Source organism: Anas platyrhynchos, chromosome 9 (assembly GCF_047663525.1).
Source record: "Anas platyrhynchos isolate ZD024472 breed Pekin duck chromosome 9, IASCAAS_PekinDuck_T2T, whole genome shotgun sequence".
Classification (NCBI taxonomy): Eukaryota; Metazoa; Chordata; class Aves; order Anseriformes; family Anatidae; genus Anas; species Anas platyrhynchos.
Window position 1 is genome coordinate 28,314,049 of NC_092595.1, and position 22,011 is coordinate 28,336,059.

The 22,011-nt window shown below is 49.6% G+C and overlaps 7 long non-coding RNA genes across 7 annotated transcripts; all 7 read left to right on the forward strand.

Moving 5' to 3' along the window:
- The first annotated feature begins 1,076 nt into the window (after positions 1–1,076).
- LOC140003244 (uncharacterized) lies at positions 1,077–2,152 on the forward strand. The gene is made up of 3 exons (XR_011811557.1): positions 1,077–1,192; positions 1,743–1,867; positions 2,084–2,152. It is a non-coding gene; the product is annotated as an uncharacterized lncRNA (long non-coding RNA).
- Positions 2,153–6,513: 4,361 nt separating this feature from the next.
- LOC140003178 (uncharacterized) lies at positions 6,514–7,563 on the forward strand. The gene is made up of 3 exons (XR_011811305.1): positions 6,514–6,607; positions 7,154–7,278; positions 7,495–7,563. It is a non-coding gene; the product is annotated as an uncharacterized lncRNA (long non-coding RNA).
- Positions 7,564–9,199: 1,636 nt separating this feature from the next.
- Positions 9,200–10,267, forward strand: LOC140003238 (uncharacterized). Its single transcript, XR_011811546.1, has 3 exons — positions 9,200–9,315; positions 9,858–9,982; positions 10,199–10,267. It is a non-coding gene; the product is annotated as an uncharacterized lncRNA (long non-coding RNA).
- A 1,636-nt stretch (positions 10,268–11,903) lies between these two features.
- Positions 11,904–12,979, forward strand: LOC140003240 (uncharacterized). The gene is made up of 3 exons (XR_011811548.1): positions 11,904–12,019; positions 12,570–12,694; positions 12,911–12,979. It is a non-coding gene; the product is annotated as an uncharacterized lncRNA (long non-coding RNA).
- A 1,636-nt stretch (positions 12,980–14,615) lies between these two features.
- Positions 14,616–15,686, forward strand: LOC140003237 (uncharacterized). The gene is made up of 3 exons (XR_011811545.1): positions 14,616–14,731; positions 15,276–15,400; positions 15,618–15,686. It is a non-coding gene; the product is annotated as an uncharacterized lncRNA (long non-coding RNA).
- Positions 15,687–17,343: 1,657 nt separating this feature from the next.
- LOC140003179 (uncharacterized) lies at positions 17,344–18,391 on the forward strand. The gene is made up of 3 exons (XR_011811306.1): positions 17,344–17,437; positions 17,982–18,106; positions 18,323–18,391. It is a non-coding gene; the product is annotated as an uncharacterized lncRNA (long non-coding RNA).
- Positions 18,392–20,027: 1,636 nt separating this feature from the next.
- LOC140003239 (uncharacterized) lies at positions 20,028–21,097 on the forward strand. The gene is made up of 3 exons (XR_011811547.1): positions 20,028–20,143; positions 20,689–20,813; positions 21,030–21,097. It is a non-coding gene; the product is annotated as an uncharacterized lncRNA (long non-coding RNA).
- Positions 21,098–22,011: the final 914 nt, after the last annotated feature.

Below are 22,011 nucleotides of genomic sequence, written 5' to 3' on the forward strand. Positions count from 1 at the left end.
AGGCAGGCAGCAGCAGTTCCCCTGCGGGCTGTGCAGGGAGAGGCCCCTGGTGGAGCAGGCTGTCCCCCTGCAGCCCATGGGTCCCCCATGGAGCAGATCTCCACGCTGCAGCCCCCCCATGGGTGGAGGAGCCCCCGGTGGAGCAGGTGGCTGTGGCCTGGAGGAGGCTGCGGCCCATAGAGAGCCCCCGCAGGAGCAGGCCCCGGGCCGGAGCTGCAGCCCGTGGAGAGGAGCCCACGTGGAGCAGGGGCAGAGAGGGACCGAGAAGGAGTGGTGGAGATGAAGTGCTACAGACTGAGCACAACCCCCAGTCCAGTCCCCCTGTTCCCCTGCGCTGCACGGGGGGAGGAGCTGGAAGAGCTCAGATGGGGGGAAGGAAGGTGTTTTTGGTTTCTTTCCTTTGGTTCTCACTTGTCTAGCCTGGTAGTAGTAGTAGTTAGGCAGGAAATCTTACTGTCTCCCTATGCTGCGTCTGCTTTGCCCATCACGATCCTTGTTGAGCGATCTCCCTGTCCTTGTCTCAACCCCTGAACCCTTTGCATCGTATTTTCTCTCCCTTTCTCTTTGAGGAGGGGGAGGGAGAGAGTGGCCGTGATGGAGCTCGGCTGCCCACCCACCGAAAAGCACTGCAGCTGCAAGGTACTGGAAAAGTTTTCAGAAGCAACAAGGTGTTTAACAAGGAAATGTATAGTTTCCTTTTTCAGGCTTCCTAAATAATTGGGCTTATTTCATATTCCCAACTCGGAGGAGGAGAATTGTTGATTTCACCTTCTTTTTTCTTCCTTGGAAATCAAAGGTGAACAGCTCTAAAAGGAAGGGGAACGTATCAGAAGCAAGCTTTTTTTGGCTTGTAATCCTTTCTTAAGGAAAAGATTCCTCACACACCTTCCCCAGATGTAGGGGGGCAGAGAATAATTTTGGAACTACTCCAATTAAAGTCAGCTTGGGGAGAGTGGGACTTCTCTACTTGTCTCTGAGACATTCGCATTAGCAAGAGAGAGTGTTGTGTTGCCGCTGCCAGGGGCCTACGGTGATGACTTCAGAAACAGAATTGAATGATGTCACTGTGACACCTTGGTAACAGCTGCCTCTGAGCAAGTTTAGCGAGGAGGGACAGAGAAGTGTGCTGGATGAAACCACGTGAGGACTTGTGGATCCCACGTTGAGGTGCATCGAGAGGGCCCACCCTTCTGTAAGTGTTTGGATGCTTCATTTTCGATTTCTGTAGTTTGTGTAAAGTCCTTTCACAAGCATGAAGTTTGGTACTTTGGCTCAGGGATGTAGCTGCACAGAGTGACAGGTGCAACATGTGGCTGAGGGCCTCTGCACGTTCTCTCTTTCCCACACACGATCAAGAAAGAAGGGTAGACAAATAAGAGTGTGCTGTGGTCCTGCCATAGACCTCAAGTACTACAGCATAAACAAGAGACTTAAAAGTAGCCCATCACATGAAACTTCAGGACAGCAATGCACTTCATCAGCTGGTCTGGCCTGTTGAGTGGAGTGTCTCAGGATGGAGTGTATGAAGATGCACTCCATCTACTTATCTGCTTTCAGATTAGCACTTGCAGTGAGCAAGCTGCCTGGCCTTAACATTTTTCATTCCATTTTTCACCCGACTTTTGCTGGTTCTTCTTGGTCTAGAAAAAAAAAAAAAAAAAAAAAAAAAAAAAAAAAAAAGTGAACTCAGATCAAAATAGAAGGATTTCCTTTTCATTAATTCCATGTTCTTAACTTGACAGGTTTGGTTATTGACGTAGAAGGGACATATCTGGCCTGACTGCAACACCCATGCTCGCAGTGTGGGACAGTTCTCATAAAGGTGATTCCGTGTAGTTTCTGGAAACGAAGACATCAGATGGCAAAGGTAATCTCCCAGATTTTTTTATTTTTCTTATTTTTTTTTGTGCTAATGCAGGAAAGGCAAGTAAGAGTAAAAGTAAGAGTCCAGATAGTGCAAGAAGCAGCAGCTGTGAAGGAAACTTCCTTCTGGCTGATATGGCTCCATATCTAGTTGTGGAGGTCATAGTGCAGGTGGAAGCATGTTCTCGTCCAAATACTTAGCTCTCTGTTTTCACAACAGGTCGAGCAGCAGAATGTCTTTGAAACAACTGTGCCTATGACCACGTTCATGCATCGTGCTAGACAAGGTAAAAGCTCTGGACAAGCAAAGGGGAGGGCTGGATGGGCATGCAATACGATCACTTCAATCTTCTCTCTCTAAGAAACCTTACTGAGAAAACAAAACAGAACAGAACAAATGAAACAAAACTCTCCAGACAGCTCTGGTGTTGTTGTAGGATGGAATACAATTGTTTTCCTTACAACCCCCCAGTTATTTCCATGTCTGTTCTGGACCTTGGGATCTCTTTTGGGAGCTACATTACGCAGAGAACTACAATAAGGCTGAGATCACCGCTGCCTCAATGTAATGCAAAGGTGAAGGCCTTTCTGACAGCCAGTTTGGAAATGAATGCAGCCCCATCTTGTCAGCATCAGAGCAGAGCCAGCTCCAGATGGCTCCAAAAAGGAGCTGCTGCTGGCCAGAGCCGAGGCAGGGAGTGCTGCTGGGTGGGCTTCGGGGGAGCAGATTTAAGGAAGGGGGGAAAATACTGCTGTGCAACAGCAGCTGGGAGAGAGGATTGTGAAAGCGTGAGAGAAGCAGCCCTGCAGCCCCCCAGGTGAGCGCCGCAGGAGGGCAGGAGGTGCTGCAGGCAGGCAGCAGCAGTTCCCCTGCGGGCTGTGCAGGGAGAGGCCCCTGGTGGAGCAGGCTGTCCCCCTGCAGCCCATGGGTCCCCCATGGAGCAGATCTCCACGCTGCAGCCCCCCCATGGGTGGAGGAGCCCCCGGTGGAGCAGGTGGCTGTGGCCTGGAGGAGGCTGCGGCCCATAGAGAGCCCCCGCAGGAGCAGGCCCCGGGCCGGAGCTGCAGCCCGTGGAGAGGAGCCCACGTGGAGCAGGGGCAGAGAGGGACCGAGAAGGAGTGGTGGAGATGAAGTGCTACAGACTGAGCACAACCCCCAGTCCAGTCCCCCTGTTCCCCTGCGCTGCACGGGGGGAGGAGCTGGAAGAGCTCAGATGGGGGGAAGGAAGGTGGTTTTGGTTTCTTTCCTTTGGTTCTCACTTGTCTAGCCTGGTAGTAGTAGTAGTTAGGCAGGAAATCTTACTGTCTCCCTATGCTGCGTCTGCTTTGCCCATCACGATCCTTGTTGAGCGATCTCCCTGTCCTTGTCTCAACCCCTGAACCCTTTGCATCGTATTTTCTCTCCCTTTCTCTTTGAGGAGGGGGAGGGAGAGAGTGGCCGTGATGGAGCTCGGCTGCCCACCCACCGAAAAGCACTGCAGCTGCAAGGTACTGGAAAAGTTTTCAGAAGCAACAAGGTGTTTAACAAGGAAATTTATAGTTTCCTTTTTCAGGCTTCCTAAATAATTGGGCTTATTTCATATTCCCAACTCGGAGGAGGAGAATTGTTGATTTCACCTTCTTTTTTCTTCCTTGGAAATCAAAGGTGAACACTCTAAAAGGAAGGGGAACGTATCAGAAGCAAGCTTTTTTTGGCTTGTAATCCTTTCTTAAGGAAAAGATTTCTCACACACCTTCCCCAGATGTAGGGGGGCAGAGAATAATTTTGGAACTACTCCAATTAAAGTCAGCTTGGGGAGAGTGGGACTTCTCTACTTGTTTCTGAGACATTCGCATTAGCAAGAGAGAGTGTTGTGTTGCCGCTGCCAGGGGCCTACGGTGATGACTTCAGAAACAGAATTGAATGATGTCACTGTGACACCTTGGTAACAGCTGCCTCTGAGCAAGTTTAGCGAGGAGGGACAGAGAAGTGTGCTGGATGAAACCACGTGAGGACTTGTGGATCCCACGTTGAGGTGCATCGAGAGGGCCCACCCTTCTGTAAGTGTTTGGATGCTTCATTTTCGATTTCTGTAGTTTGTGTAAAGTCCTTTCACAAGCATGAAGTTTGGTACTTTGGCTCAGGGATGTAGCTGCACAGAGTGACAGGTGCAACATGTGGCTGAGGGCCTCTGCACGTTCTCTCTTTCCCACACACGATCAAGAAAGAAGGGTAGACAAATAAGAGTGTGCTGTGGTCCTGCCATAGACCTCAAGTACTACAGCATAAACAAGAGACTTAAAAGTAGCCCATCACATGAAACTTCAGGACAGCAATGCACTTCATCAGCTGGTCTGGCCTGTTGAGTGGAGTGTCTCAGGATGGAGTGTATGAAGATGCACTCCATCTACTTATCTGCTTTCAGATTAGCACTTGCAGTGAGCAAGCTTCCTGGCCTTAACATTTTTCATTCCATTTTTCACCCGACTTTTGCTGGTTCTTCTTGGTCTAGAAAAAAAAAAAAAAAAAAAAAAAAAAAAAGTGAACTCAGATCAAAATAGAAGGATTTCCTTTTCATTAATTCCATGTTCTTAACTTGACAGGTTTGGTTATTGACGTAGAAGGGACATGTCTGGCCTGACTGCAACACCCATGCTCGCAGTGTGGGACAGTTCTCATAAAGGTGATTCCGTGTAGTTTCTGGAAACGAAGACATCAGATGGCAAAGGTAATCTCCCAGATTTTTTTATTTTTCTTATTTTTTTTTGTGCTAATGCAGGAAAGGCAAGTAAGAGTAAAAGTAAGAGTCCAGATAGTGCAAGAAGCAGCAGCTGTGAAGGAAACTTCCTTCTGGCTGATATGGCTCCATATCTAGTTGTGGAGGTCATAGTGCAGGTGGAAGCATGTTCTCGTCCAAATACTTAGCTCTCTGTTTTCACAACAGGTCGAGCAGCAGAATGTCTTTGAAACAACTGTGCCTATGACCAAGTTCATGCATCGTGCTAGACAAGGTAAAAGCTCTGGACAAGCAAAGGGGAGGGCTGGATGGGCATGCAATACGATCACTTCAATCTTCTCTCTCTAAGAAACCTTACTGAGAAAACAAAACAGAACAGAACAAATGAAACAAAACTCTCCAGACAGCTCTGGTGTTGCTGTAGGATGGAATACAATTGTTTTCCTTACAACCCCCCAGTTATTTCCATGTCTGTTCTGGACCTTGGGATCTCTTTTGGGAGCTACATTACGCAGAGAACTACAATAAGGCTGAGATCACCGCTGCCTCAATGTAATGCAAAGGTGAAGGCCTTTCTGACAGCCAGTTTGGAAATGAATGCAGCCCCATCTTGTCAGCATCAGAGCAGAGCCAGCTCCAGATGGCTCCAAAAAGGAGCTGCTGCTGGCCAGAGCCGAGGCAGGGAGTGCTGCTGGGTGGGCTTCGGGGGAGCAGATTTAAGGAAGGGGGGAAAATACTGCTGTGCAACAGCAGCTGGGAGAGAGGATTGTGAAAGCGTGAGAGAAGCAGCCCTGCAGCCCCCCAGGTGAGCGCCGCAGGAGGGCAGGAGGTGCTGCAGGCAGGCAGCAGCAGTTCCCCTGCGGGCTGTGCAGGGAGAGGCCCCTGGTGGAGCAGGCTGTCCCCCTGCAGCCCATGGGTCCCCCATGGAGCAGATCTCCACGCTGCAGCCCCCCCATGGGTGGAGGAGCCCCCGGTGGAGCAGGTGGCTGTGGCCTGGAGGAGGCTGCGGCCCATAGAGAGCCCCCGCAGGAGCAGGCCCCGGGCCGGAGCTGCAGCCCGTGGAGAGGAGCCCACGTGGAGCAGGGGCAGAGAGGGACCGAGAAGGAGTGGTGGAGATGAAGTGCTACAGACTGACCACAACCCCCAGTCCAGTCCCCCTGTTCCCCTGCGCTGCACGGGGGGAGGAGCTGGAAGAGCTCAGATGGGGGGAAGGAAGGTGTTTTTGGTTTCTTTCCTTTGGTTCTCACTTGTCTAGCCTGGTAGTAGTAGTAGTTAGGCAGGAAATCTTACTGTCTCCCTATGCTGCGTCTGCTTTGCCCATCACGATCCTTGTTGAGCGATCTCCCTGTCCTTGTCTCAACCCCTGAACCCTTTGCATCGTATTTTCTCTCCCTTTCTCTTTGAGGAGGGGGAGGGAGAGAGTGGCCGTGATGGAGCTCGGCTGCCCACCCACCGAAAAGCACTGCAGCTGCAAGGTACTGGAAAAGTTTTCAGAAGCAACAAGGTGTTTAACAAGGAAATTTATAGTTTCCTTTTTCAGGCTTCCTAAATAATTGGGCTTATTTCATATTCCCAACTCGGAGGAGGAGAATTGTTGATTTCACCTTCTTTTTTCTTCCTTGGAAATCAAAGGTGAACACTCTAAAAGGAAGGGGAACGTATCAGAAGCAAGCTTTTTTTGGCTTGTAATCCTTTCTTAAGGAAAAGATTTCTCACACACCTTCCCCAGATGTAGGGGGGCAGAGAATAATTTTGGAACTACTCCAATTAAAGTCAGCTTGGGGAGAGTGGGACTTCTCTACTTGTTTCTGAGACATTCGCATTAGCAAGAGAGAGTGTTGTGTTGCCGCTGCCAGGGGCCTACGGTGATGACTTCAGAAACAGAATTGAATGATGTCACTGTGACACCTTGGTAACAGCTGCCTCTGAGCAAGTTTAGCGAGGAGGGACAGAGAAGTGTGCTGGATGAAACCACGTGAGGACTTGTGGATCCCACGTTGAGGTGCATCGAGAGGGCCCACCCTTCTGTAAGTGTTTGGATGCTTCATTTTCGATTTCTGTAGTTTGTGTAAAGTCCTTTCACAAGCATGAAGTTTGGTACTTTGGCTCAGGGATGTAGCTGCACAGAGTGACAGGTGCAACATGTGGCTGAGGGCCTCTGCACGTTCTCTCTTTCCCACACACGATCAAGAAAGAAGGGTAGACAAATAAGAGTGTGCTGTGGTCCTGCCATAGACCTCAAGTACTACAGCATAAACAAGAGACTTAAAAGTAGCCCATCACATGAAACTTCAGGACAGCAATGCACTTCATCAGCTGGTCTGGCCTGTTGAGTGGAGTGTCTCAGGATGGAGTGTATGAAGATGCACTCCATCTACTTATCTGCTTTCAGATTAGCACTTGCAGTGAGCAAGCTGCCTGGCCTTAACATTTTTCATTCCATTTTTCACCCGACTTTTGCTGGTTCTTCTTGGTCTAGGAAAAAAAAAAAAAAAAAAAAAAAAAAAAAAAGTGAACTCAGATCAAAATAGAAGGATTTCCTTTTCATTAATTCCATGTTCTTAACTTGACAGGTTTGGTTATTGACGTAGAAGGGACATATCTGGCCTGACTGCAACACCCATGCTCGCAGTGTGGGACAGTTCTCATAAAGGTGATTCCGTGTAGTTTCTGGAAACGAAGACATCAGATGGCAAAGGTAATCTCCCAGATTTTTTTATTTTTCTTATTTTTTTTTGTGCTAATGCAGGAAAGGCAAGTAAGAGTAAAAGTAAGAGTCCAGATAGTGCAAGAAGCAGCAGCTGTGAAGGAAACTTCCTTCTGGCTGATATGGCTCCATATCTAGTTGTGGAGGTCATAGTGCAGGTGGAAGCATGTTCTCGTCCAAATACTTAGCTCTCTGTTTTCACAACAGGTCGAGCAGCAGAATGTCTTTGAAACAACTGTGCCTATGACCACGTTCATGCATCGTGCTAGACAAGGTAAAAGCTCTGGACAAGCAAAGGGGAGGGCTGGATGGGCATGCAATACGATCACTTCAATCTTCTCTCTCTAAGAAACCTTACTGAGAAAACAAAACAGAACAGAACAAATGAAACAAAACTCTCCAGACAGCTCTGGTGTTGCTGTAGGATGGAATACAATTGTTTTCCTTACAACCCCCCAGTTATTTCCATGTCTGTTCTGGACCTTGGGATCTCTTTTGGGAGCTACATTACGCAGAGAACTACAATAAGGCTGAGATCACCGCTGCCTCAATGTAATGCAAAGGTGAAGGCCTTTCTGACAGCCAGTTTGGAAATGAATGCAGCCCCATCTTGTCAGCATCAGAGCAGAGCCAGCTCCAGATGGCTCCAAAAAGGAGCTGCTGCTGGCCAGAGCCGAGGCAGGGAGTGCTGCTGGGTGGGCTTCGGGGGAGCAGATTTAAGGAAGGGGGGAAAATACTGCTGTGCAACAGCAGCTGGGAGAGAGGATTGTGAAAGCGTGAGAGAAGCAGCCCTGCAGCCCCCCAGGTGAGCGCCGCAGGAGGGCAGGAGGTGCTGCAGGCAGGCAGCAGCAGTTCCCCTGCGGGCTGTGCAGGGAGAGGCCCCTGGTGGAGCAGGCTGTCCCCCTGCAGCCCATGGGTCCCCCATGGAGCAGATCTCCACGCTGCAGCCCCCCCATGGGTGGAGGAGCCCCCGGTGGAGCAGGTGGCTGTGGCCTGGAGGAGGCTGCGGCCCATAGAGAGCCCCCGCAGGAGCAGGCCCCGGGCCGGAGCTGCAGCCCGTGGAGAGGAGCCCACGTGGAGCAGGGGCAGAGAGGGACCGAGAAGGAGTGGTGGAGATGAAGTGCTACAGACTGACCACAACCCCCAGTCCAGTCCCCCTGTTCCCCTGCGCTGCACGGGGGGAGGAGCTGGAAGAGCTCAGATGGGGGGAAGGAAGGTGTTTTTGGTTTCTTTCCTTTGGTTCTCACTTGTCTAGCCTGGTAGTAGTAGTAGTTAGGCAGGAAATCTTACTGTCTCCCTATGCTGCGTCTGCTTTGCCCATCACGATCCTTGTTGAGCGATCTCCCTGTCCTTGTCTCAACCCCTGAACCCTTTGCATCGTATTTTCTCTCCCTTTCTCTTTGAGGAGGGGGAGGGAGAGAGTGGCCGTGATGGAGCTCGGCTGCCCACCCACCGAAAAGCACTGCAGCTGCAAGGTACTGGAAAAGTTTTCAGAAGCAACAAGGTGTTTAACAAGGAAATTTATAGTTTCCTTTTTCAGGCTTCCTAAATAATTGGGCTTATTTCATATTCCCAACTCGGAGGAGGAGAATTGTTGATTTCACCTTCTTTTTTCTTCCTTGGAAATCAAAGGTGAACAGCTCTAAAAGGAAGGGGAACGTATCAGAAGCAAGCTTTTTTTGGCTTGTAATCCTTTCTTAAGGAAAAGATTCCTCACACACCTTCCCCAGATGTAGGGGGGCAGAGAATAATTTTGGAACTACTCCAATTAAAGTCAGCTTGGGGAGAGTGGGACTTCTCTACTTGTCTCTGAGACATTCGCATTAGCAAGAGAGAGTGTTGTGTTGCCGCTGCCAGGGGCCTACGGTGATGACTTCAGAAACAGAATTGAATGATGTCACTGTGACACCTTGGTAACAGCTGCCTCTGAGCAAGTTTAGCGAGGAGGGACAGAGAAGTGTGCTGGATGAAACCACGTGAGGACTTGTGGATCCCACGTTGAGGTGCATCGAGAGGGCCCACCCTTCTGTAAGTGTTTGGATGCTTCATTTTCGATTTCTGTAGTTTGTGTAAAGTCCTTTCACAAGCATGAAGTTTGGTACTTTGGCTCAGGGATGTAGCTGCACAGAGTGACAGGTGCAACATGTGGCTGAGGGCCTCTGCACGTTCTCTCTTTCCCACACACGATCAAGAAAGAAGGGTAGACAAATAAGAGTGTGCTGTGGTCCTGCCATAGACCTCAAGTACTACAGCATAAACAAGAGACTTAAAAGTAGCCCATCACATGAAACTTCAGGACAGCAATGCACTTCATCAGCTGGTCTGGCCTGTTGAGTGGAGTGTCTCAGGATGGAGTGTATGAAGATGCACTCCATCTACTTATCTGCTTTCAGATTAGCACTTGCAGTGAGCAAGCTGCCTGGCCTTAACATTTTTCATTCCATTTTTCACCCGACTTTTGCTGGTTCTTCTTGGTCTAGAAAAAAAAAAAAAAAAAAAAAAAAAAAAGTGAACTCAGATCAAAATAGAAGGATTTCCTTTTCATTAATTCCATGTTCTTAACTTGACAGGTTTGGTTATTGACGTAGAAGGGACATATCTGGCCTGACTGCAACACCCATGCTCGCAGTGTGGGACAGTTCTCATAAAGGTGATTCCGTGTAGTTTCTGGAAACGAAGACATCAGATGGCAAAGGTAATCTCCCAGATTTTTTTATTTTTCTTATTTTTTTTTGTGCTAATGCAGGAAAGGCAAGTAAGAGTAAAAGTAAGAGTCCAGATAGTGCAAGAAGCAGCAGCTGTGAAGGAAACTTCCTTCTGGCTGATATGGCTCCATATCTAGTTGTGGAGGTCATAGTGCAGGTGGAAGCATGTTCTCGTCCAAATACTTAGCTCTCTGTTTTCACAACAGGTCGAGCAGCAGAATGTCTTTGAAACAACTGTGCCTATGACCACGTTCATGCATCGTGCTAGACAAGGTAAAAGCTCTGGACAAGCAAAGGGGAGGGCTGGATGGGCATGCAATACGATCACTTCAATCTTCTCTCTCTAAGAAACCTTACTGAGAAAACAAAACAGAACAGAACAAATGAAACAAAACTCTCCAGACAGCTCTGGTGTTGCTGTAGGATGGAATACAATTGTTTTCCTTACAACCCCCCAGTTATTTCCATGTCTGTTCTGGACCTTGGGATCTCTTTTGGGAGCTACATTACGCAGAGAACTACAATAAGGCTGAGATCACCGCTGCCTCAATGTAATGCAAAGGTGAAGGCCTTTCTGACAGCCAGTTTGGAAATGAATGCAGCCCCATCTTGTCAGCATCAGAGCAGAGCCAGCTCCAGATGGCTCCAAAAAGGAGCTGCTGCTGGCCAGAGTCGAGGCAGGGAGTGCTGCTGGGTGGGCTTCGGGGGAGCAGATTTAAGGAAGGGGGGAAAATACTGCTGTGCAACAGCAGCTGGGAGAGAGGATTGTGAAAGCGTGAGAGAAGCAGCCCTGCAGCCCCCCAGGTGAGCGCCGCAGGAGGGCAGGAGGTGCTGCAGGCAGGCAGCAGCAGTTCCCCTGCGGGCTGTGCAGGGAGAGGCCCCTGGTGGAGCAGGCTGTCCCCCTGCAGCCCATGGGTCCCCCATGGAGCAGATCTCCACGCTGCAGCCCCCCCATGGGTGGAGGAGCCCCCGGTGGAGCAGGTGGCTGTGGCCTGGAGGAGGCTGCGGCCCATAGAGAGCCCCCGCAGGAGCAGGCCCCGGGCCGGAGCTGCAGCCCGTGGAGAGGAGCCCACGTGGAGCAGGGGCAGAGAGGGACCGAGAAGGAGTGGTGGAGATGAAGTGCTACAGACTGACCACAACCCCCAGTCCAGTCCCCCTGTTCCCCTGCGCTGCACGGGGGGAGGAGCTGGAAGAGCTCAGATGGGGGGAAGGAAGGTGTTTTTGGTTTCTTTCCTTTGGTTCTCACTTGTCTAGCCTGGTAGTAGTAGTAGTTAGGCAGGAAATCTTACTGTCTCCCTATGCTGCGTCTGCTTTGCCCATCACGATCCTTGTTGAGCGATCTCCCTGTCCTTGTCTCAACCCCTGAACCCTTTGCATCGTATTTTCTCTCCCTTTCTCTTTGAGGAGGGGGAGGGAGAGAGTGGCCGTGATGGAGCTCGGCTGCCCACCCACCGAAAAGCACTGCAGCTGCAAGGTACTGGAAAAGTTTTCAGAAGCAACAAGGTGTTTAACAAGGAAATGTATAGTTTCCTTTTTCAGGCTTCCTAAATAATTGGGCTTATTTCATATTCCCAACTCGGAGGAGGAGAATTGTTGATTTCACCTTCTTTTTTCTTCCTTGGAAATCAAAGGTGAACAGCTCTAAAAGGAAGGGGAACGTATCAGAAGCAAGCTTTTTTTGGCTTGTAATCCTTTCTTAAGGAAAAGATTCCTCACACACCTTCCCCAGATGTAGGGGGGCAGAGAATAATTTTGGAACTACTCCAATTAAAGTCAGCTTGGGGAGAGTGGGACTTCTCTACTTGTCTCTGAGACATTCGCATTAGCAAGAGAGAGTGTTGTGTTGCCGCTGCCAGGGGCCTACGGTGATGACTTCAGAAACAGAATTGAATGATGTCACTGTGACACCTTGGTAACAGCTGCCTCTGAGCAAGTTTAGCGAGGAGGGACAGAGAAGTGTGCTGGATGAAACCACGTGAGGACTTGTGGATCCCACGTTGAGGTGCATCGAGAGGGCCCACCCTTCTGTAAGTGTTTGGATGCTTCATTTTCGATTTCTGTAGTTTGTGTAAAGTCCTTTCACAAGCATGAAGTTTGGTACTTTGGCTCAGGGATGTAGCTGCACAGAGTGACAGGTGCAACATGTGGCTGAGGGCCTCTGCACGTTCTCTCTTTCCCACACACGATCAAGAAAGAAGGGTAGACAAATAAGAGTGTGCTGTGGTCCTGCCATAGACCTCAAGTACTACAGCATAAACAAGAGACTTAAAAGTAGCCCATCACATGAAACTTCAGGACAGCAATGCACTTCATCAGCTGGTCTGGCCTGTTGAGTGGAGTGTCTCAGGATGGAGTGTATGAAGATGCACTCCATCTACTTATCTGCTTTCAGATTAGCACTTGCAGTGAGCAAGCTGCCTGGCCTTAACATTTTTCATTCCATTTTTCACCCGACTTTTGCTGGTTCTTCTTGGTCTAGAAAAAAAAAAAAAAAAAAAAAAAAAAAAAAAAAAAAGTGAACTCAGATCAAAATAGAAGGATTTCCTTTTCATTAATTCCATGTTCTTAACTTGACAGGTTTGGTTATTGACGTAGAAGGGACATATCTGGCCTGACTGCAACACCCATGCTCGCAGTGTGGGACAGTTCTCATAAAGGTGATTCCGTGTAGTTTCTGGAAACGAAGACATCAGATGGCAAAGGTAATCTCCCAGATTTTTTTATTTTTCTTATTTTTTTTTGTGCTAATGCAGGAAAGGCAAGTAAGAGTAAAAGTAAGAGTCCAGATAGTGCAAGAAGCAGCAGCTGTGAAGGAAACTTCCTTCTGGCTGATATGGCTCCATATCTAGTTGTGGAGGTCATAGTGCAGGTGGAAGCATGTTCTCGTCCAAATACTTAGCTCTCTGTTTTCACAACAGGTCGAGCAGCAGAATGTCTTTGAAACAACTGTGCCTATGACCACGTTCATGCATCGTGCTAGACAAGGTAAAAGCTCTGGACAAGCAAAGGGGAGGGCTGGATGGGCATGCAATACGATCACTTCAATCTTCTCTCTCTAAGAAACCTTACTGAGAAAACAAAACAGAACAGAACAAATGAAACAAAACTCTCCAGACAGCTCTGGTGTTGCTGTAGGATGGAATACAATTGTTTTCCTTACAACCCCCCAGTTATTTCCATGTCTGTTCTGGACCTTGGGATCTCTTTTGGGAGCTACATTACGCAGAGAACTACAATAAGGCTGAGATCACCGCTGCCTCAATGTAATGCAAAGGTGAAGGCCTTTCTGACAGCCAGTTTGGAAATGAATGCAGCCCCATCTTGTCAGCATCAGAGCAGAGCCAGCTCCAGATGGCTCCAAAAAGGAGCTGCTGCTGGCCAGAGCCGAGGCAGGGAGTGCTGCTGGGTGGGCTTCGGGGGAGCAGATTTAAGGAAGGGGGGAAAATACTGCTGTGCAACAGCAGCTGGGAGAGAGGATTGTGAAAGCGTGAGAGAAGCAGCCCTGCAGCCCCCCAGGTGAGCGCCGCAGGAGGGCAGGAGGTGCTGCAGGCAGGCAGCAGCAGTTCCCCTGCGGGCTGTGCAGGGAGAGGCCCCTGGTGGAGCAGGCTGTCCCCCTGCAGCCCATGGGTCCCCCATGGAGCAGATCTCCACGCTGCAGCCCCCCCATGGGTGGAGGAGCCCCCGGTGGAGCAGGTGGCTGTGGCCTGGAGGAGGCTGCGGCCCATAGAGAGCCCCCGCAGGAGCAGGCCCCGGGCCGGAGCTGCAGCCCGTGGAGAGGAGCCCACGTGGAGCAGGGGCAGAGAGGGACCGAGAAGGAGTGGTGGAGATGAAGTGCTACAGACTGACCACAACCCCCAGTCCAGTCCCCCTGTTCCCCTGCGCTGCACGGGGGGAGGAGCTGGAAGAGCTCAGATGGGGGGAAGGAAGGTGTTTTTGGTTTCTTTCCTTTGGTTCTCACTTGTCTAGCCTGGTAGTAGTAGTAGTTAGGCAGGAAATCTTACTGTCTCCCTATGCTGCGTCTGCTTTGCCCATCACGATCCTTGTTGAGCGATCTCCCTGTCCTTGTCTCAACCCCTGAACCCTTTGCATCGTATTTTCTCTCCCTTTCTCTTTGAGGAGGGGGAGGGAGAGAGTGGCCGTGATGGAGCTCGGCTGCCCACCCACCGAAAAGCACTGCAGCTGCAAGGTACTGGAAAAGTTTTCAGAAGCAACAAGGTGTTTAACAAGGAAATTTATAGTTTCCTTTTTCAGGCTTCCTAAATAATTGGGCTTATTTCATATTCCCAACTCGGAGGAGGAGAATTGTTGATTTCACCTTCTTTTTTCTTCCTTGGAAATCAAAGGTGAACAGCTCTAAAAGGAAGGGGAACGTATCAGAAGCAAGCTTTTTTTGGCTTGTAATCCTTTCTTAAGGAAAAGATTCCTCACACACCTTCCCCAGATGTAGGGGGGCAGAGAATAATTTTGGAACTACTCCAATTAAAGTCAGCTTGGGGAGAGTGGGACTTCTCTACTTGTCTCTGAGACATTCGCATTAGCAAGAGAGAGTGTTGTGTTGCCGCTGCCAGGGGCCTACGGTGATGACTTCAGAAACAGAATTGAATGATGTCACTGTGACACCTTGGTAACAGCTGCCTCTGAGCAAGTTTAGCGAGGAGGGACAGAGAAGTGTGCTGGATGAAACCACGTGAGGACTTGTGGATCCCACGTTGAGGTGCATCGAGAGGGCCCACCCTTCTGTAAGTGTTTGGATGCTTCATTTTCGATTTCTGTAGTTTGTGTAAAGTCCTTTCACAAGCATGAAGTTTGGTACTTTGGCTCAGGGATGTAGCTGCACAGAGTGACAGGTGCAACATGTGGCTGAGGGCCTCTGCACGTTCTCTCTTTCCCACACACGATCAAGAAAGAAGGGTAGACAAATAAGAGTGTGCTGTGGTCCTGCCATAGACCTCAAGTACTACAGCATAAACAAGAGACTTAAAAGTAGCCCATCACATGAAACTTCAGGACAGCAATGCACTTCATCAGCTGGTCTGGCCTGTTGAGTGGAGTGTCTCAGGATGGAGTGTATGAAGATGCACTCCATCTACTTATCTGCTTTCAGATTAGCACTTGCAGTGAGCAAGCTGCCTGGCCTTAACATTTTTCATTCCATTTTTCACCCGACTTTTGCTGGTTCTTCTTGGTCTAGAAAAAAAAAAAAAAAAAAAAAAAAAAAAAAGTGAACTCAGATCAAAATAGAAGGATTTCCTTTTCATTAATTCCATGTTCTTAACTTGACAGGTTTGGTTATTGACGTAGAAGGGACATATCTGGCCTGACTGCAACACCCATGCTCGCAGTGTGGGACAGTTCTCATAAAGGTGATTCCGTGTAGTTTCTGGAAACGAAGACATCAGATGGCAAAGGTAATCTCCCAGATTTTTTTATTTTTCTTATTTTTTTTTTGTGCTAATGCAGGAAAGGCAAGTAAGAGTAAAAGTAAGAGTCCAGATAGTGCAAGAAGCAGCAGCTGTGAAGGAAACTTCCTTCTGGCTGATATGGCTCCATATCTAGTTGTGGAGGTCATAGTGCAGGTGGAAGCATGTTCTCGTCCAAATACTTAGCTCTCTGTTTTCACAACAGGTCGAGCAGCAGAATGTCTTTGAAACAACTGTGCCTATGACCACGTTCATGCATCGTGCTAGACAAGGTAAAAGCTCTGGACAAGCAAAGGGGAGGGCTGGATGGGCATGCAATACGATCACTTCAATCTTCTCTCTCTAAGAAACCTTACTGAGAAAACAAAACAGAACAGAACAAATGAAACAAAACTCTCCAGACAGCTCTGGTGTTGCTGTAGGATGGAATACAATTGTTTTCCTTACAACCCCCCAGTTATTTCCATGTCTGTTCTGGACCTTGGGATCTCTTTTGGGAGCTACATTACGCAGAGAACTACAATAAGGCTGAGATCACCGCTGCCTCAATGTAATGCAAAGGTGAAGGCCTTTCTGACAGCCAGTTTGGAAATGAATGCAGCCCCATCTTGTCAGCATCAGAGCAGAGCCAGCTCCAGATGGCTCCAAAAAGGAGCTGCTGCTGGCCAGAGCCGAGGCAGGGAGTGCTGCTGGGTGGGCTTCGGGGGAGCAGATTTAAGGAAGGGGGGAAAATACTGCTGTGCAACAGCAGCTGGGAGAGAGGATTGTGAAAGCGTGAGAGAAGCAGCCCTGCAGCCCCCCAGGTGAGCGCCGCAGGAGGGCAGGAGGTGCTGCAGGCAGGCAGCAGCAGTTCCCCTGCGGGCTGTGCAGGGAGAGGCCCCTGGTGGAGCAGGCTGTCCCCCTGCAGCCCATGGGTCCCCCATGGAGCAGATCTCCACGCTGCAGCCCCCCCATGGGTGGAGGAGCCCCCGGTGGAGCAGGTGGCTGTGGCCTGGAGGAGGCTGCGGCCCATAGAGAGCCCCCGCAGGAGCAGGCCCCGGGCCGGAGCTGCAGCCCGTGGAGAGGAGCCCACGTGGAGCAGGGGCAGAGAGGGACCGAGAAGGAGTGGTGGAGATGAAGTGCTACAGACTGACCACAACCCCCAGTCCAGTCCCCCTGTTCCCCTGCGCTGCACGGGGGGAGGAGCTGGAAGAGCTCAGATGGGGGGAAGGAAGGTGTTTTTGGTTTCTTTCCTTTGGTTCTCACTTGTCTAGCCTGGTAGTAGTAGTAGTTAGGCAGGAAATCTTACTGTCTCCCTATGCTGCGTCTGCTTTGCCCATCACGATCCTTGTTGAGCGATCTCCCTGTCCTTGTCTCAACCCCTGAACCCTTTGCATCGTATTTTCTCTCCCTTTCTCTTTGAGGAGGGGGAGGGAGAGAGTGGCCGTGATGGAGCTCGGCTGCCCACCCACCGAAAAGCACTGCAGCTGCAAGGTACTGGAAAAGTTTTCAGAAGCAACAAGGTGTTTAACAAGGAAATTTATAGTTTCCTTTTTCAGGCTTCCTAAATAATTGGGCTTATTTCATATTCCCAACTCGGAGGAGGAGAATTGTTGATTTCACCTTCTTTTTTCTTCCTTGGAAATCAAAGGTGAACACTCTAAAAGGAAGGGGAACGTATCAGAAGCAAGCTTTTTTTGGCTTGTAATCCTTTCTTAAGGAAAAGATTTCTCACACACCTTCCCCAGATGTAGGGGGGCAGAGAATAATTTTGGAACTACTCCAATTAAAGTCAGCTTGGGGAGAGTGGGACTTCTCTACTTGTTTCTGAGACATTCGCATTAGCAAGAGAGAGTGTTGTGTTGCCGCTGCCAGGGGCCTACGGTGATGACTTCAGAAACAGAATTGAATGATGTCACTGTGACACCTTGGTAACAGCTGCCTCTGAGCAAGTTTAGCGAGGAGGGACAGAGAAGTGTGCTGGATGAAACCACGTGAGGACTTGTGGATCCCACGTTGAGGTGCATCGAGAGGGCCCACCCTTCTGTAAGTGTTTGGATGCTTCATTTTCGATTTCTGTAGTTTGTGTAAAGTCCTTTCACAAGCATGAAGTTTGGTACTTTGGCTCAGGGATGTAGCTGCACAGAGTGACAGGTGCAACATGTGGCTGAGGGCCTCTGCACGTTCTCTCTTTCCCACACACGATCAAGAAAGAAGGGTAGACAAATAAGAGTGTGCTGTGGTCCTGCCATAGACCTCAAGTACTACAGCATAAACAAGAGACTTAAAAGTAGCCCATCACATGAAACTTCAGGACAGCAATGCACTTCATCAGCTGGTCTGGCCTGTTGAGTGGAGTGTCTCAGGATGGAGTGTATGAAGATGCACTCCATCTACTTATCTGCTTTCAGATTAGCACTTGCAGTGAGCAAGCTTCCTGGCCTTAACATTTTTCATTCCATTTTTCACCCGACTTTTGCTGGTTCTTCTTGGTCTAGAAAAAAAAAAAAAAAAAAAAAAAAAAAAAAGTGAACTCAGATCAAAATAGAAGGATTTCCTTTTCATTAATTCCATGTTCTTAACTTGACAGGTTTGGTTATTGACGTAGAAGGGACATATCTGGCCTGACTGCAACACCCATGCTCGCAGTGTGGGACAGTTCTCATAAAGGTGATTCCGTGTAGTTTCTGGAAACGAAGACATCAGATGGCAAAGGTAATCTCCCAGATTTTTTTATTTTTCTTATTTTTTTTTGTGCTAATGCAGGAAAGGCAAGTAAGAGTAAAAGTAAGAGTCCAGATAGTGCAAGAAGCAGCAGCTGTGAAGGAAACTTCCTTCTGGCTGATATGGCTCCATATCTAGTTGTGGAGGTCATAGTGCAGGTGGAAGCATGTTCTCGTCCAAATACTTAGCTCTCTGTTTTCACAACAGGTCGAGCAGCAGAATGTCTTTGAAACAACTGTGCCTATGACCACGTTCATGCATCGTGCTAGACAAGGTAAAAGCTCTGGACAAGCAAAGGGGAGGGCTGGATGGGCATGCAATACGATCACTTCAATCTTCTCTCTCTAAGAAACCTTACTGAGAAAACAAAACAGAACAGAACAAATGAAACAAAACTCTCCAGACAGCTCTGGTGTTGCTGTAGGATGGAATACAATTGTTTTCCTTACAACCCCCCAGTTATTTCCATGTCTGTTCTGGACCTTGGGATCTCTTTTGGGAGCTACATTACGCAGAGAACTACAATAAGGCTGAGATCACCGCTGCCTCAATGTAATGCAAAGGTGAAGGCCTTTCTGACAGCCAGTTTGGAAATGAATGCAGCCCCATCTTGTCAGCATCAGAGCAGAGCCAGCTCCAGATGGCTCCAAAAAGGAGCTGCTGCTGGCCAGAGCCGAGGCAGGGAGTGCTGCTGGGTGGGCTTTGGGGGAGCAGATTTAAGGAAGGGGGGAGAATACTGCTGTGCAACAGCAGCTGGGAGAGAGGATTGTGAAAGCGTGAGAGAAGCAGCCCTGCAGCCCCCCAGGTGAGCGCCGCAGGAGGGCAGGAGGTGCTGCAGGCAGGCAGCAGCAGTTCCCCTGCGGGCTGTGCAGGGAGAGGCCCCTGGTGGAGCAGGCTGTCCCCCTGCAGCCCATGGGTCCCCCATGGAGCAGATCTCCACGCTGCAGCCCCCCCATGGGTGGAGGAGCCCCCGGTGGAGCAGGTGGCTGTGGCCTGGAGGAGGCTGCGGCCCATAGAGAGCCCCCGCAGGAGCAGGCCCCGGGCCGGAGCTGCAGCCCGTGGAGAGGAGCCCACGTGGAGCAGGGGCAGAGAGGGACCGAGAAGGAGTGGTGGAGATGAAGTGCTACAGACTGACCACAACCCCCAGTCCAGTCCCCCTGTTCCCCTGCGCTGCACGGGGGGAGGAGCTGGAAGAGCTCAGATGGGGGGAAGGAAGGTGTTTTTGGTTTCTTTCCTTTGGTTCTCACTTGTCTAGCCTGGTAGTAGTAGTAGTTAGGCAGGAAATCTTACTGTCTCCCTATGCTGCGTCTGCTTTGCCCATCACGATCCTTGTTGAGCGATCTCCCTGTCCTTGTCTCAACCCCTGAACCCTTTGCATCGTATTTTCTCTCCCTTTCTCTTTGAGGAGGGGGAGGGAGAGAGTGGCCGTGATGGAGCTCGGCTGCCCACCCACCGAAAAGCACTGCAGCTGCAAGGTACTGGAAAAGTTTTCAGAAGCAACAAGGTGTTTAACAAGGAAATTTATAGTTTCCTTTTTCAGGCTTCCTAAATAATTGGGCTTATTTCATATTCCCAACTCGGAGGAGGAGAATTGTTGATTTCACCTTCTTTTTTCTTCCTTGGAAATCAAAGGTGAACAGCTCTAAAAGGAAGGGGAACGTATCAGAAGCAAGCTTTTTTTGGCTTGTAATCCTTTCTTAAGGAAAAGATTCCTCACACACCTTCCCCAGATGTAGGGGGGCAGAGAATAATTTTGGAACTACTCCAATTAAAGTCAGCTTGGGGAGAGTGGGACTTCTCTACTTGTCTCTGAGACATTCGCATTAGCAAGAGAGAGTGTTGTGTTGCCGCTGCCAGGGGCCTACGGTGATGACTTCAGAAACAGAATTGAATGATGTCACTGTGACACCTTGGTAACAGCTGCCTCTGAGCAAGTTTAGCGAGGAGGGACAGAGAAGTGTGCTGGATGAAACCACGTGAGGACTTGTGGATCCCACGTTGAGGTGCATCGAGAGGGCCCACCCTTCTGTAAGTGTTTGGATGCTTCATTTTCGATTTCTGTAGTTTGTGTAAAGTCCTTTCACAAGCATGAAGTTTGGTACTTTGGCTCAGGGATGTAGCTGCACAGAGTGACAGGTGCAACATGTGGCTGAGGGCCTCTGCACGTTCTCTCTTTCCCACACACGATCAAGAAAGAAGGGTAGACAAATAAGAGTGTGCTGTGGTCCTGCCATAGACCTCAAGTACTACAGCATAAACAAGAGACTTAAAAGTAGCCCATCACATGAAACTTCAGGACAGCAATGCACTTCATCAGCTGGTCTGGCCTGTTGAGTGGAGTGTCTCAGGATGGAGTGTATGAAGATGCACTCCATCTACTTATCTGCTTTCAGATTAGCACTTGCAGTGAGCAAGCTGCCTGGCCTTAACATTTTTCATTCCATTTTTCACCCGACTTTTGCTGGTTCTTCTTGGTCTAGAAAAAAAAAAAAAAAAAAAAAAAAAAAAAAAGTGAACTCAGATCAAAATAGAAGGATTTCCTTTTCATTAATTCCATGTTCTTAACTTGACAGGTTTGGTTATTGACGTAGAAGGGACATATCTGGCCTGACTGCAACACCCATGCTCGCAGTGTGGGACAGTTCTCATAAAGGTGATTCCGTGTAGTTTCTGGAAACGAAGACATCAGATGGCAAAGGTAATCTCCCAGATTTTTTTATTTTTCTTATTTTTTTTTGTGCTAATGCAGGAAAGGCAAGTAAGAGTAAAAGTAAGAGTCCAGATAGTGCAAGAAGCAGCAGCTGTGAAGGAAACTTCCTTCTGGCTGATATGGCTCCATATCTAGTTGTGGAAGTCATAGTGCAGGTGGAAGCATGTTCTCGTCCAAATACTTAGCTCTCTGTTTTCACAACAGGTCGAGCAGCAGAATGTCTTTGAAACAACTGTGCCTATGACCACGTTCATGCATCGTGCTAGACAAGGTAAAAGCTCTGGACAAGCAAAGGGGAGGGCTGGATGGGCATGCAATACGATCACTTCAATCTTCTCTCTCTAAGAAACCTTACTGAGAAAACAAAACAGAACAGAACAAATGAAACAAAACTCTCCAGACAGCTCTGGTGTTGCTGTAGGATGGAATACAATTGTTTTCCTTACAACCCCCCAGTTATTTCCATGTCTGTTCTGGACCTTGGGATCTCTTTTGGGAGCTACATTACGCAGAGAACTACAATAAGGCTGAGATCACCGCTGCCTCAATGTAATGCAAAGGTGAAGGCCTTTCTGACAGCCAGTTTGGAAATGAATGCAGCCCCATCTTGTCAGCATCAGAGCAGAGCCAGCTCCAGATGGCTCCAAAAAGGAGCTGCTGCTGGCCAGAGCCGAGGCAGGGAGTGCTGCTGGGTGGGCTTCGGGGGAGCAGATTTAAGGAAGGGGGGAAAATACTGCTGTGCAACAGCAGCTGGGAGAGAGGATTGTGAAAGCGTGAGAGAAGCAGCCCTGCAGCCCCCCAGGTGAGCGCCGCAGGAGGGCAGGAGGTGCTGCAGGCAGGCAGCAGCAGTTCCCCTGCGGGCTGTGCAGGGAGAGGCCCCTGGTGGAGCAGGCTGTCCCCCTGCAGCCCATGGGTCCCCCATGGAGCAGATCTCCACGCTGCAGCCCCCCCATGGGTGGAGGAGCCCCCGGTGGAGCAGGTGGCTGTGGCCTGGAGGAGGCTGCGGCCCATAGAGAGCCCCCGCAGGAGCAGGCCCCGGGCCGGAGCTGCAGCCCGTGGAGAGGAGCCCACGTGGAGCAGGGGCAGAGAGGGACCGAGAAGGAGTGGTGGAGATGAAGTGCTACAGACTGACCACAACCCCCAGTCCAGTCCCCCTGTTCCCCTGCGCTGCACGGGGGGAGGAGCT